A 15,593-nucleotide genomic window follows, 5' to 3' on the forward strand; every position below is an offset into this window, starting at 1 on the left:
TCTGGGATCATGACCTGAGCCGAAGGCAGACACTTAACGACTGAGCCACCCAGGCGCCCCTGACGGCTGATTCTTGATGACAAAGTGAAAACTGATTCAAAGTTTTATAGGGAGTTTGTAATCTATGGGACTCTTCTGTCCCTCCAGCAATGCCCTTAAAAAGCAAGCTCTCAGATGCTGGTGGTCAGGCATGTTTCAGGAAAAATTCTTTCATCGGGTGGGAAGTCGAATGGGGGACGTCCAGGGTCCCTTCTAATTCAAAGCTTTTATGTCGCTAAGGTTACTGGATGCTGAAGTGCGGGGCCAGAAAAACCATCTAACAAAAGCAGTTTTAAAAAGACTTGACAACGTGTTTTACCCAGAGCAAAGTGAGTCCAAACATTTCGAACTAGAGCTGTCAACAAAGAATGTGTTTGCAAACCAGATACAATTTAAAATAAACTTCAGCGGGCAAATGACAAACCTTCCCTAAAAAGGCAATTAGATGGTGAGTGAACAAACTTTGGAAGTGGTATTAGAACAGATTTCTACACCATCCAACAGGCGTTCACCCTTTTAACTCCAAATGGACCTGTGCACTTGTTTGGGCCGGGGGGGGGGGGGGGGGGGGGGGGAGGGCGTGGGAATAAAAAAAGGGGAAAAGTTAGGATTGTTGCATTCTACTCAGCCGGTGGCTGTGGGAAAGTGACAAGAAACAGAGTACTCCGTGGTAGCTTTAAAAAGGAAAGCAAAACAGGCTAAATCCTGAGGATTGTGGTGCAGGAAGAAAGGGTTATAAAGTGGGTAAGGTGAGGTCCCCGGGGCCATGTGAGCAGGAGGTCCCTGGGACGGTGGGACACACCTCAGTCCAGCTGCTGGTACCCACGGCAGGTGGACAGGGAGTGGCTTACCTTCTTCCTCTGTCACTGATGCCCTTCTAGACCTTCAAGGCACCACATTTGGAAAAGTTCTCGTTCCTTTGAGGCTCATACCCTTCACCCACACTAACCTCTACCTTTTATTGGTGTGGGGGTGGGAGGAGTTTGGGTTTTGACAAAATATATTTTTTAATATTTTCACTGTGCAATAGATCATACTTCGAGTGTGCATGACCTATATGTACATAGTTTAAAGAATAGTAACAAAGCCAAGCACCCACACATTACCACCCAGCTTAAGGAATAAAATATGGCCGATACCTGGAAGCTCCCTCTGTTCCCGCACCCCTTTCCAATTGGTTCTCCACCCCTGGGGCAAGCCACTGATCTGACACCTGAGTTGTCCCTTGCTTTTCTTCCCGGTTTCAATCCATTTATAAGGGATCCCTAACCATTATATTACTTAATGGTGCCTGGTTTTGAAGTTCATCTCATGAATCCATACTAATTATAATCTCTATTTGCTCTTTATGCTTCCCGGTCAGTACTTTTGAAATTCGATATGTAGCTAGTTTATTCATAGTCTGTACTACATAGGATTCCATGGTCTGATTACACCACGATCACTTCTCGATTCTCTTATTTACGGACATATGGGTTACCTTTTTGGTTATAAACACAGCTATTGTGAACATTCTCGTAAATGTCTCCTATAGAATACGTGCAAGCATTTTCTAGGGCCCAGCGACTCGGAGTGTGGTCTGCAGCCCCACTCCCTGCTGGTGCCCAAACCCGCACTGCTTTACGACGAGTGAAGGAACTTGGCATCAGATCATGAAGCAACTACACTATTAAATATAGTGTCGTGGGACCAGCGGTTTTCCCAGGGCAGGACTTCGAAGGAGCAGCTGAGCTACGGTTCTGGGACAAGCACCTCCTTTCTTCTTACGTCTGGGACTTTGCTGAGCACAAGGTGCCCTTTGCCTTTTTTCTTCACCTTCATCTCCTGACCTCTAGGTCACCTCTCCCCAGTCAGTGCAGACTGACCCCTCACTCAGTCTTGAAGTTTTGCTCAACAAAAATCTGTTGAATGGATGAATGAATGAATGAATGAATGGTTTGCCCTTCCCCACCCACACATCTACCTTAGGAGCTTCTGTGTTCTTCCATGAACTTCATCTCCCCAGTTGATTTGTCGGGGTGAGGCAGGGGCAAGCATGGACATGCAGGCTGGGAGAGTCAAAGCCCTTTCCAGCATTTTTCCTCCTGGAGCCAATAAAGGAGGTCACTACCTTTCCAATGCAAAAGCTACGACGCCATTCCCCGGGCTGTCAGCCACCCTCTTTACCAGCTCGGGAGGAAGCAGGTCTGCAATGGCTGGGGACTAAGTCAAGGTACAGAGAAAAGGAATAGGAGCAAGAATAGGAGCGAGGAGCCGGTAGCACTCAGTCCCTGGTTCCACCATGTTGGGCTTGGCTGCATCCTGCCCTTTCCATGCGGTTATTCAGCCTCATTCTTGGTTTTTCCCTTTTTGCCTAAGCTGGCTGGAACTGTGTTTCCAGGTCTGGAAAGAAAATAAATGCCCCATACTTTAGCCCTCATAAGGGGCAGAGAGCTGGAATCGAGATTGACCTTTGGACTGCAACGCTGCTTTTCATGGATATGTTTGAAGAATGGTTATCAGTCCTTTGGATTTGTGTTGGTTCAAACACCAAACCCAAACCCAAACCGAACCAAACAAAAAATGCCAAGCAAATGGGAGATCTGAGGTTACCATACTGCCGTAAGTGTCATTCACATCTTTCCCACCACTGCTCAGGTATCAGCTCGGTGGTTTTGCTTGGCTCATGACCACATGTGTGTCAACGCTGATCTCACACCGGGCATGCAAGGCCCTCTTTACCAGGGGCCTCCTCTGTGGTACCTCACTCAGGCTGCCATGTGACCGCACCAGGAAGGCTCTTTTCCCACATCCAAATATAACCCACATGTGTGTGGCGGGTCCAGGAAGAATGTGCGATGGCAGCCGGGACAGTCGAGGATCTGTGGATAAAAGGAGATGGAGAAGCTCTACGCAAAGGGCTCTAAGAAATAGCAGGAGTCTCCTGAGGAACATTCGGTCCAGAAATAATTGCTTTAAAAGCCAGAGGGGCTTTTAAAACTGTTTTACCACAGAAATTGAAAGCCCTTTGTGGGCATTTCATCTGTCTTAGTTCAACCCGAAGGTGGACACAGAGCACAATTAAGTCACAGTTGTGGTGTCTGGATAGAACAGATCAGGACGCCCCCTCCCCCCACCTCACCCATAGATGAGCACCCCACATGTTCTTGGGTCACCTGGTCACAGTCTGTTCTGGGATCTGCCCAACCTGGGCATGCCCCTGCGGTGGATAATCTTGGTGCTCCTCCAAGGTTCTCTCACGTGTCTTCTGAAGGCTTCCATGCCCTCCCTTCTGTGTTTTCTCTCTCTTGCCAGGGCTGTTCCTGAGCTGTGTAAACCCCCTTTGCTCACAGCCGGAAGAGCTGAAAGTGGCTGGCCATTTAACCCCCGACTCTGTGGCTCTTAGCCAATAAATTCTGGGGAGTACAAAAGCCCCCTCTCTTGACTCAGGCTGGGACGACTCTGAGGCAGGTGTTTGAGAACTCTGAAAGGTAAACTGTAGCAGGTGAACTGGGGGGAAAGATGGGGATCCAAGGCAGCACGAACCTTGTGTTGAGTTTGCCATTAGTTTTTCCTCCAATAGCTAGCTCCCTGCCTGCACTCGGAGCAGCTTAAAACCCAAAAGAGGACAACAGGGCACAGACTGAGTGCTCCAGGGGGTGCACAAAAGGGAATCCTCATGCTCAGAGACAGGAGCAAAATGTACCACTTTACTGTTTTTTCTTTCTTCCTCTCTGCTTCTCTGTGTCCCAGCCTCCAAGCAGTGCCATGGCTATAGGGCCTAGTATAGAGTACCAAGCTCAAGGAGTGCTAGCGATTAACACTGATGCATGAATGATATTCATTGAATGATATTTTTTGGCTCAGGACTGGTCTTCTCAGCTGGGGACGAATGATGTCGAAGCTGGAAGACGGAGGTTGGAAGAGAAAGTTGTACCTCTCCTACTCCCACTTGAGAGCCTACTACATTATCTTCATTTCTCCTCTCTCCCTTCTCTTCCTCCCTTAATCAAAAGTAGAGACGAGTGTGTATCCGAGAGGACATGTTTTGCAGGAGTTGAAAAAGAGTAAGACTCATTTCCTCTCAGCTTCAAGCCCAGACTGAGAGCACTATTAAATAAGTCAAATAATCTGTAAGTTAACAAAAGTTGAGAGTAGAAAGAGCACTAGCCTTGGAATCAGAAGGCCTGGATTCAAACCACAGTTGTGTCTCTTGTTAAATCAATGGCGGTGAGCAAACATCTAATACTCCATGGCCTTCCATCTCTTAAATTGCATCTTAATTGGGGGTAATGATACCTGCTTGAGGATTCATCCATTGACATCTGTGAAAATACCTGGTACACATCAGGTATAAATATTGTGGGACTTGGTCTTGATTTTTATCCCCTAGGAACTCAAAATTTAAGCTAGACAAAATGAAAGAAACTCCGAAAACATCAAAAATCGAATTTCAGAGCTGGAGCTGATGTGACCTCTCACCTCTGGGAAGAGAAAATGGGGGTCCAGAGGGGCTAAGCGACTTCTCCAAAGCCACCTGGCCAGCTGCAGAGCTGGGCCTAGAATCTGGGCTTCACCAACAGGTTCTCAGCGTTCTGTTCCCACACGTCCCCTTACGGTGAGCAAGTTAGCATGGTGGCTACCTTCACGCCCGACAGGCAGGTCTCACGAATACGAAGCAGGTGAGAGTAGCTGAGAGGACGCTATGTCATCCAGCCCCGGCCTGCATGCCATACAGGTTAAGGGACTTCAGGATCCGTGGGGACGGGGAGGCCCTCTCATGAGCCTTACAGGCTATTTGACTAGGAGGGAAAGATAACAAACACCTGTGGTAACTGATTTACTACGTGAGCCAGACTCCTCAGGGCACAAGGAGAAAACAACTTTATTCTTTCCCACCATGACCTTTTAACCCCTCTCCTGGGGCCCCTCCCCCCAGCCCCAAATGACAGCTCAAGCCAGTCTATGCGTTTCCCAGCCACTTTCACAATTAACTAATTGCATCATTTTCAGATACTGAGAAGGCACAATCAAATCTAAACCCAAACATCTCTATCATGTCCAGTGTAAAGCACCCCCTATCTCCAGCTCGATCCTGACCCCCAAATTGCAGACCAGCAGTAGGAGTGATCTGTTCTGTGGTCACTCTGGATCGGTTCTGTGGTCACTCTGCATTCTTTCTGTGCCTGCCTCTTCCTCTACTTCCCCACCGACTTTAATGGCCAGGGTAGCGATGCCCAGGCTCGTCCAGGGTAGAAGTGAGGGGGTTCAGGGTGGAGGGGGGCACAGATAAGTGGGCCAACAGGTTTTATTCAGCCTGTGCTGTTGTAATCTGCCCTTGGTGAGCTCTGTGTGGCCAGGGCCCAAACACTGGGTCTTTCTCAAAGAGCTGTGTGGGTTCTCCAGAGACCTTCCCCTTTGATTTACTCTCCAGTTCCTCCTCGTTCCTCCAAAGGTATGCTGACAGAGTCCCCTTCTGCTAGGGCCACCTTGTCCTTACAGGCCATCTTCCTGAGCCAGACCTTTCAACTCAAGCCAGATCCCCTTCCACGAGTGTCCGCCACACGCTGGAATAGCAAGCTGCCCCCAAGAACTTTTTCAAGGTCTCTCCAGTAGCAAGCACGTTGCTGCATCGCAACCGAGCTGCGGGAGAGGGGCAACTGGAGATGTCAAATTCCCCCCTACGGTTGTGCCATCTGAATGGTTTTTCAAACCCCCGCCTTGGATCGCCTCTCAGGAAATGCCAAAGACAGTTCAAATGGTGTGAATTAAAATGTAAAACCAGTCAAGTGGTATAGCTTCCTCAGCGTTAGTGTGTAGGACAGCTATCAAAGGACAACCCTGGGACATCTTGGACATTTTTTTACCCAGACACCCAACTCTTTGAGAGGCAGGTAGAGGCCTCTAGAACTTTGAGTCTGAGCTTTTCATGGGGATCATGAAATCAATTAGTGTGTCAACTAACATTTCTTTTTTTTTTTAAGATTTTATTTATTTATTTGACAGAGAGAGACACAGCGAGAGAGGGAACACAAGCAGGGGGAGTGGGAGAGGGAGAGGGAGAAGCAGGCTTCCTGCTGAGCAGGGAGCCCGCCGATTCGGGGCTCAATCCCAGGACCCTGGGATCATGACCTGAGCCGAAGGCAGACCCTTAACGACTGAGCCACCCAGGCGCCCCTCAACTAACATTTCTGAATAGAATAGAGAATATCACACTGCATCATATGGGAAGATGAAGCATTGTTTTGCAAAGTTTTTATTACTGTGTGTGTGTGTAAAATGTAGCAGGGTTTTTTTTGTTTTGTTTTGGTTTTTGTTTTTTTTACCCATGGGTCACTGTCAAAAATGTTTAGAAACTCTGCTTTACAGAATAACTTCTAGCCAAACTTATAGCTATTACAGTTAAATGCTTTTACATTCCCCACAGATATAAAATAATGCAAAAAATATTTTGTTTTTTGTTTTTTTAATGCAGTAAACAAAATTTGGAGCTATTTTAGTAAAAATCCAATTAAGCAGAGTGCTCAGGGAATTTACTATCCTGGTTAATTGAATCTCTGCATTAATGAGGACAAATTGAAAACCCTGTCAAGAGGCAGGATCGCAGAACTTTAGAGGTGGACGAGACCTTGGAGATGGGTTTTCTCCAGCTCCCCCATTCCCCCGCTGGTGGGGACCCAGGCCCAGAGGAGGGAGTGGCTTGCTCTGGGCCCAGCGGGTGGGGAGGGGGGAAGCCAAGACCCAGGCCCACAAATGGCCAGCTCAGAGCTCCCGTGAGATACAGCTGAATCTCAGTGCAGTCGCCCATAACCCTTGGGGTTGCTTCTTAAAATAAAACCCCAGCTCTCAGCTTGTCTTTGTCATTGTCTTTTCCCATAGGTCAGCGCCCCTGATTTACAGAATTTAGAGCAAAGACCAAAGATCTGCTGGTAGCATTTAAAGGTTGGTGTGGCTGAGCCTCTCACTTTCTCTCTCTCTCTCTCTCTTTCTCTCTCTGATTTATTAGAATTCACTTTTCTTTGTTTGCTCTGATCTCGTTTCTTCACATACATTATTAGTATTCCAGACACAGGGCGAGAACTTTTTTTTTTTAAATATATTTTTTATATTGCTTGAGGCTGAAAGATGTTTTCATTCTTGACCGATGACCCATCCGATGACCCCAGCTTGCCATTGTTCCAGCATACAAGCTGGTATTTCATTCATTCTAGCACATTGACACTGAAATGCATAGCACCGTCCTCCAAAGACACTTGCTGTTCTCTGTGTATATTCGTTCTTTCAATGCATATATACAAGCACCTACTATGTGGCAGGGGCAGGCACTGTGTGGGATGCTGGGGATGCAGCAGGGAATAAAATGGAAAAATTCTTACCCTTACAAAACTTGTATTCCGATGGTAACAAATAGACAGTAGATGAATACACAAGTAAGTACATGGTATGTCAGATGATAATAGGTATGAAGAGGGGGGAAGCTAGACATAGGAAAATAGGGATTGCTGGGGGTGGGTCATTACTATTTTATCCTCGGGGAGGATCTTGCTATTCAAAATACAGAGACCTAAAGGAAGGAAAGGGAGTGAGACACGTCACTCTCTGGGAGGAGGGAATTGCTGGCAGAGAAAAAAATAGTAAGTGAACAGCATTTTAAGTATCAGGCTACATACTTTACATCAGGTACTAACGTCGGACTTGTTAAATCCCCCTCACCAGTGGCACAGTCCTAAAGGTTATTAGATGTTGATTTAGGGTAAGACAAGTTGCGTTGGTTCGTTCCATTCACAAACATAAGTGCCAAATGCAGGCATTCTGCGATGAAAGACACAGATGGTCCCTGCCCTCACAATTAGTGACCAATCAAAAAATCACTATCCATAATGGTCAGGGTAGTAAGAGTGCTGCAGAGGAGAGAAAGCATGAAAAGTCTTCCAGAATAGGAGGAAGGGGGATTTCAAGCAGAGGAAATAACAGGCTTGGGTAGGAGAGCAGATAGTACATGCCGGGGTTCCCAGGTTGGTATGATTAGAAAGTGAGTCTTGGGAAATGGGGGTAGAAATGGGAGCACATGTGGATGCCCCTCTGCTCTCTGGAGCACTATTAAAATCTTTCCTGGTTGCAGCCCCAAAAAAGCGGGCTGTGTTCGGGGAGGTGAGTGAGGAGGCTCTGGACAGGTAGAGAGGAGCCACATTATAAAGTCACAAAGTTAAATATTTAAAAGTAGAAGAATGATTTGATTGGATTTGCCTTTTATAAAGATCCATTGATACATAGAGGATGAAAGAGGGAGAGACTAGAAGCTGGAGTATCAGTGAAGAGGCTGAAGGGGCCGACAGGTTCAGAGTAATGTGGGTGAGAAAGGCAGGAGGTCCCCTAAGAGGCTGACAGAAGACACCGAAAGGGTGGGCTGGGCTTGCTGCTCTTTTGAGGACCGCATGGACACAAAACAGGGTTGGATGCAGTATCCGGGGCACAAGAAACAAGTTTAGGGGGAAAGGGAGCGATTCCCTCATAGAAGACAGAGGCAGAAAAGAAAAACTATGTCCTGAAGGCTGTTTGGAATTCCTCAAATGACACCATTTGGCATAAGAAGCAAGGACTGTTACTTTCCCAGATGACGGCTTGAACGTGTGATCGTAGAACTGGCCAATTAATTTGGGTGAATAGATTCCAACTACCGAATATCATCAGATACAAGATAAAATGTAAAATAATGTGGTTAACTCTTCAAAAGCCATCCCAGGATTTACATATCTAAACAAATAGTACCTTCCTTGGAGGCTACACGTTATTCCCAAGGTCTGCACCTGCTGAGAACTGTCTTGGACTTCTTTTGGGGACCTCCCTTCATGACCATAGCCCCAGAGCTAGAAAATTCTTGGCCTTTTAGGGAAAATCTAATTTTTAGAAAAGATGCTTATTTGCCACCAAAGACCGGTGGTAGCCCAGGACAGGGCAGGTGGGGGCGTAAGGAAGAGAGATGGAATACAAAGGGGCAAAAGGGAACTTTGGGGGGTGATGGAGGCATTCATGTCTCAACTGAGGTGAAGGCTTTCATGAATATATATATATCTCAAAACTCATCAAAATGTATACTTAAATATGTGCAGTTTATTGTATGTCACTTATATCCCAACAAAGCTAATTTTACCTCTCTCTTCCTCAGCACTGCCATCTGTTACTGGGCATCATGGCTGCCCTCAGACCTCTGGTGAAGCCCAAGATCGTTAAAAAGAGGACCAAGAAGTTCATCCAGCACCAGTCAGACCCATATGTCAAAATTTAGCACAACTGGTGGAAACCCAGAGGCATTGACAATAGAGTGCACAGAAGATTCGACGGCCAGATCTTGATGCCCAACATTGGTCACAGGAGCAACAAGAAAACAAAGCACATGTTGCCCAGTGGCTTCCGGAAGTTCCTAGTCCACAACGTCAAAGAGCTTGAAGTGCTGCTGATGTGCAACAAATCTTATTGTGCAGAGATTGTTCACAGTGTCTCCTTCCGGAACCGGAAAGCCGTTGTGGAAAGAGCAGCCCAGCCGGCCATCAGAGTCCCCAATCCCAACACCAGGCTGCACAGTGAAGAAAGTGAATAGACAGCTTGTTGTGCACGTCATATTTGTGTTAATAAAACCATAAAACTACCAAAAAAAGCTATTTTTAAAGTCATTTGTTGCAAAGAGTAATGACTAAAGCTCATGATTATGCTCCTTTTTCATTTTTTTTAATGAGAATCTAAGAGAATACTCTTCTGGTGTGTCTGCCAGGCTGACTTGAAGGCAGTTCTCAATGCAGACTGTTTTTTGTGAAAAAAAAAAAAAATCACAGAAACAAGTGACCTACTACTATTAAAAGACAGTCTTCATGGGAGTATGTACATCCTAGAACATATGTTTTTAAACTTTGCAGTCATGCCCTGTAATCTAATTTGGAATCCAATGACTTGGTATCTTTTGGTTCTTCTACTCACTGTTGTGAGGGACAGCTCTCCGCATATATAGTGTTCCTTTCACTTAGCTCATCCAGAGAAAGGGTTGAAGAAGAACAAGTATCATTGCTTCCACTAACTGAAGTTTGCATTTCAGATATCCAGGGCCAGCTTTACAGAGCCGGGATTCCAGAAAGATTTCCTGACTGTCTCCCGCTCCCACCTCACTCCCACCTCACATTGTCCTCTGACCCATTTGCCAATGTCTGGAAGTCTACCATTAGGAGGATGCTTTCCTTTGGGTTAACAATTCCATTCTCCCAGAATCCCATTGGAAAAGAGAGTCCTGAGAGGCAGGCCAAAGTGGGGAGCCTGGAGTTAGCGGAGGGTGCTGTGAGGACACTGTGGCCTCCAAGGGTGGAGGGTGGAAGAAAGGGGGGTCCAGAAAGGGGAGACAAGGTACCACAGAGGGTCTAAACTAAAGCTATTCCCCATTTTTTAGTCATTTATTTTTTCAGAAAGCATTTATTGAGTACCAACATCCCCACCTTGGTTTTACCTCTGGACATAGTACTGAGCATAGCGATATAAAATAGGAAGTTGAGCAAAGTTGATGAGCAAGCTGAACTGCTCTCTCCCGTACCTTAGCAGTGAGAGAGCCGGCCCGTGCGTGAGCAGCTGGTCCCACAGGGACTCAGAGGCCAGGTGCTCACATCACACCTTGAGCAGCCGTTTGGAAGGAAATGAAACAGATTATTGACAAATGAAAGTTTAAGGGAATCGTGAAAACTCTGAATGCAAAGCAGGTGGGGGGTTGCCATTAAAATAGTTCACCTAAAAATAGTCTAATTCCATCTAGGGGCCAAACCTGATTAGGTTTCTTGTTCATTTGGGTTCACAGTTTGTCTATAGCCTCCTTTGACTTTGTGGGCCCAACACTGGAAGGGAAGAGGGTGTCCCCTCAATCTCTATGCTTAGCCCATCATCCGAAGCAGAGCCCAAGAATGGAGAGGCTTGGAGACCAGGAAGCAAACATGGAACGTGGAGCTGTCTGGAGCTAGAAAAGGCTTGAAGTGATTTAGAAGGAAAGTTAGCAAGCCCTCCTTTTGATTTGCCTCCCCTCAGACAAATGAGGTTAGAACCACAGTGGGGTGGTCCATAAAATTCCCAAACATTTGGCCTCTCCTGTGGGCCGGGCCCTCACACGGCTAACCCCAGGGCATGTAAAGGAGAGCGAGGCCAGCCCTGCGTGGGGAAGCTTGTTTCGCACTCAGCTGAGGCACAGGGCAGTGGTCTGAGAAACCAAATCCATCCGCAGAGCTCATTCTTGAGTCTGGCAAAGGCATAGCTGCTCAGGGAATTCCACTGCTGAGGGGAGATCATTGAAATCAGAACCTGGGAAGGTGATTGTGCTGGGCAAGTTTCATGCCTCCCACTCTCCCTCAGCCCCTTCTTAGAGGAACCGCCCTCTGACACAGGGCTGGGCCCAGGATCCTGGGTGTCTTGACCATGTGACCCTGAGCCCTTGCTGTCCCCTCTGGCACCACAGCTGCCTGGCACAGGGTGGCTCTGGCTGGCCAGTGACCCAGGACCCAAGGCCCTGCGAGAACCGATGGCGGGTCTCTCTCCCAGCAGCACCAGCAGTGGACGAAGCAGCCTCGCTCAGTTGGGTTTTGCCACAAGAGCTTCATTTGTCACCCCTGCTCTGTGGAATGTCCCTTCCTCCTGGCGATGTAGAGGAGGCCAAAGAGGTTATGGGAGGCCAGAGTCAAGGAGTGACCCAGGAGAGAAGCAAGGAGGAAGCCCATGGCGGGACAGAAAAGCAGACACAGAGGGCAGCTGAGGCCCATGGAGGAGCCTGAAATGCCCGTCACCAGTCCCACGGCAGCGTCCCCCAAGCCAGACGGGATCCAGAACCGCCCTCCGGCCCCTCCTCTGCGAGTTCTGACCCTGGTGGCTCTTGTCTTGCATATCTGTGCAATGTTCCTTATTGCTCTGTGTGGAGCAATATCAAACTCACCCCAAACACCCCCGACTTGGGTGAGCTCGAGGTTTCTCCCCCTCACTAACGAATGAGCCAGAAGACAGTTTCGCAAGAGGTCCCTGGCCTCTGCTGAGCAACAGAAGGCCAAAAGGATGATAGGGTCCCAGGGAGACCAGTGAGGTCCTTTGCCCTCTGGGAGCACAGAGTGAAACTGCAGGCTGTTTCATTGCTGGGCACTTGGGGTTATTTATTTATTTATTTTTCACACAAATCATTTTGCCAAAGTTTAGAGGCAACAATATGGTGCAGTAGAAACAAAACTAGAACAAGGGTCAGGAAATCTGTGCCTCCCTTAATCAGCTCTGCGAGGTTGACCGAGCAATTTAAGTCCCTGTCCCAGTTTTGTCATCAGAAATGCAGGACGAATAATTGCCCTACCGCCTTGAAGATTTTTTGTGAAGATCACATAAAAATAGGCATACAAAGCCTTGGGGGAGCATGGATAAGAGCTATATTATTTTATAAACTGTAAATGACAATGCCAACCGACAAAGGAGTCGCTACCACGCCCCTCTGCCAAACTTGATGGACTCAGCACCAAAGAAGCCAAAAGATGAATGTCTGTATCTCCTGTAAATGAAGACTGTGGCTTCCTGCCAACAACCAAAGTCGCTGTTAATTCCACAAGGGACATTAGCCGAATTAGAATTTGTCCCCCTCCACTGCCTCCCCGTCTCCTCTCTCTCTCTCTCTCTGTCTCTCTCGCTCGCTCACTCTTGCTCACTCTTGATCTCAATTTCCAGCTGCAGCTAACCACACAATCCAGCTGAAATAGAAAGTTCTCATGCAGTTTCCAATTCCAAGATTTGTTAATTTACTGGCACATCAGTTGGCTTATATCCTCGGGCTTATTGCCACAGGGTTACAAAAGGGCTGCTTCAGCACCCCACCAGCACATTCTCTCCCAACCACATCCAAAAGCAGGAGGGAAGATTTTGCTTAAATGTCTCTAGGGCATTTCTATCATGAGGGCAGAAAACTTGTCTGGGAATGCGCCCCTCCCCACACACACACCCCCAACACAGAACGTGCAGCAAAGAGCCTGGGAAAGGCTCTCAGCGTCTCTAGTAGGAGTGGGCACCGCCCGCGAGAGAAAAGTAGGGGGTGGGGTTGCAAGGCGGTAGCACAGAGGAGACATCTATAGGGTTGGCAAGAGAATTTCAGTGCGGAGAATGGAGTTCATTCTCACTAAATGAAGCAGAAGAATTTGTTCCAGGGTATTAACTGGCCAACAAAACTGGGAAGGCTGAAGAAACAGATTCTGGGTTGGGTATTCAGAAAAGAGTCCTACAGTCACCCTGCTGCCTGGTCTGTGCTCAGAAAGCCACAGGCTCCAGAACCACACTGCCGTGGCCATGACCAGGAAGCCACCAGCACTGTTGCCACCCCCTTGGTCACACCACATCTGCTGTGGTCCACACCAGGTTCACGGGTGGCCCATCCCGCCTCTTACACCCACAAGGCCAGAGACCGGACATTATCTCTGCTCTGTCAGCTACAGAAAAACCAAACACCTCCCCAAGCAAATTTGCCAGCAGAAACTTGGCTCCCCCTCAATTCAGTGGTTCAATTCTGAATTCAGAATTCAGAATTCTCTCATAGAAGAGCATTCAACAGGCAGAACCAAATCACAGCAGAAATTATAGCTGCAAGAGAGTCTGGGAAATGTCCTTGTTCGCTCTTAATCACCTGTGATACAGGGAGGTACACCAGGGGAAGGAAGGAAGACACTGAGTTCCAACCCCACATAATCAGCCACAGCAACCAACTGTGTCTGCCACACTCTTCTTTGGGCTAGAGTTTCTAACTCTAATTGCATCAATCCATATGTTTAAGGTGGGGGCCAGGGGTGGGGTCTATGCCTGATTCCAGAGGCACAGGACATGACAATCAGTATACCTCATTCTCCTGGCCACAGTAATTGGCTCATACAGACACATGCCTTAGGACTGTTCAAGCTGATCAACTCGGGACTTTTGCCTAAGCTCCTGGAAAAGAGACTTGCTCTTTCCAGCTGAACATGAACCTGAAAAATCTAGAGCTGCTACATATATCTTTCATTGCAAGAGAAAAGCCCATCTGAGAATGGAGCCAACTGAGACGAGGCAAAGCCAAGAGACAGACAGAAGCTGGGATCTGATGACATTTTTGAACCCCTGGATTCAGCCATTCCTGAAGCCTTCTGAGCTTTTCAGGTACATGAGCCAATATCTTTTCTTTTTGTTTAAGTTCATTTTAATTGTCATTTGGCGGGGGTGGGGGGGACACACAGGAATGTTATCCAAGACCCATTTTGATCATTGCCCTGAACGTGCAGGAGGCAGCCACTGGTTTATTGAGATTAGTACCCAGCTCCTCAAGAGTTAACCGCTCACACTGAAGTGAGAAAGTCCAGAGACAATGGGGAAAGGGAGCAGCTGGAGCTAGGGTTACAGCATGAACAGCTGTAGCCTTGGCTTGTCTTCATTGATACAAAAACCACTCTTGTCTCTGAATCCCCAGTGAGGGGGTGTTTGTTTTGCTCTGAAAGATGACAAGGGTCTTAACATTTTCTTTGGGAATCCCATTTAGAAGTGATAATATCAGAATGCGTTATTCTATTTTCAAATATATATTAAATATATATTAAAAATTTTGCATTTTGAATGAATAAACATTATTTTTAATCAATCAAATAAACTAATTAATAACAATGCATACATTCGTCTTCCTGTCTAGCATCAAAGATGTTGTGCAAATGAACTGCTCAACACACTCAAGCTGGTTTATTTCTTCAACCATCGCCTAAGTGAGGAGAGACGAGGGGCCCCAAGAATCTGATGGTTCTCAGCCTTGAGCACACAACAGGGCCAGGGGACCCTCAGGGAGTCAGTGCACGGGGACCCTGTGCCTGCCACCAGATCCCCCTTTGGGAATGGAAACCTGATTCCACCAGATGCTGCTAAGATTGTCAGTTGATAGGCCTCAGCTGTCCACCCTCTTTGAGGATTAGTTTGGTTGAAGATTACTGCCTCATCCAAGGTCACGCTCCTTCCAAGGGCAGCCCGTATCCAATGACCGATGCAGGAGAGAAAGGCCACGCTCCCTCACCCACCTGGGACAAGGGAAGGGCCACCTTCATTGGCAGGTGTCTCAGTCACCTTCCGCTCCAGCCACTCTTGCTCCCTCCCCTTGGTGTGGACCCCAGCAGCACTCCCCAGTAAACACCCTGCTCTCTACCCCCCTTCTCAGAATCTGCCTCCCAGGAGACCCCTGCAGACCCGCATCTCAGACAGCAGCTGCTGGACTTAGGGGTTCAACCAGGTATAACAGAAAAAGATTCCAAACCAATTTCCATACTTCTCAACCACATCTCAATTCCTGCTGCTCCCCATCCCTGCCCCATCTTCTTGTGCAAATAAAATTATCCTTCATGGTCCAGCTTCATGGCCCATCTTCTCTACGAAAACTCCGCAGAACCCCCCAGCAGCAGTGGGCTCTCCCTGTCCTGAGCTCCCACAGCATTTTGTGGGTGCCTCGTTCAGGATGCGTCACCTGCTTGGGTTTTTGAAGTTTTACATTGTTAGTTTCTGCCACTGAGTCTTTGAGTCTGTGAGGTACC

The 15,593-nt window shown here is 47.5% G+C and overlaps 1 pseudogene; it reads left to right on the top strand.

Moving 5' to 3' along the window:
- The first annotated feature begins 384 nt into the window (after nucleotides 1-384).
- LOC118007786 lies at nucleotides 385-9,652 on the top strand (annotated as a pseudogene).
- The last annotated feature ends 5,941 nt before the right edge of the window (nucleotides 9,653-15,593 follow it).

The sequence above is a fragment of the Mirounga leonina genome, unplaced genomic scaffold (genome assembly GCF_011800145.1).
Source record: "Mirounga leonina isolate KUSES-001 unplaced genomic scaffold, KU_Mleo_1.0 Mir_125, whole genome shotgun sequence".
Taxonomy (NCBI): Eukaryota; Metazoa; Chordata; class Mammalia; order Carnivora; family Phocidae; genus Mirounga; species Mirounga leonina.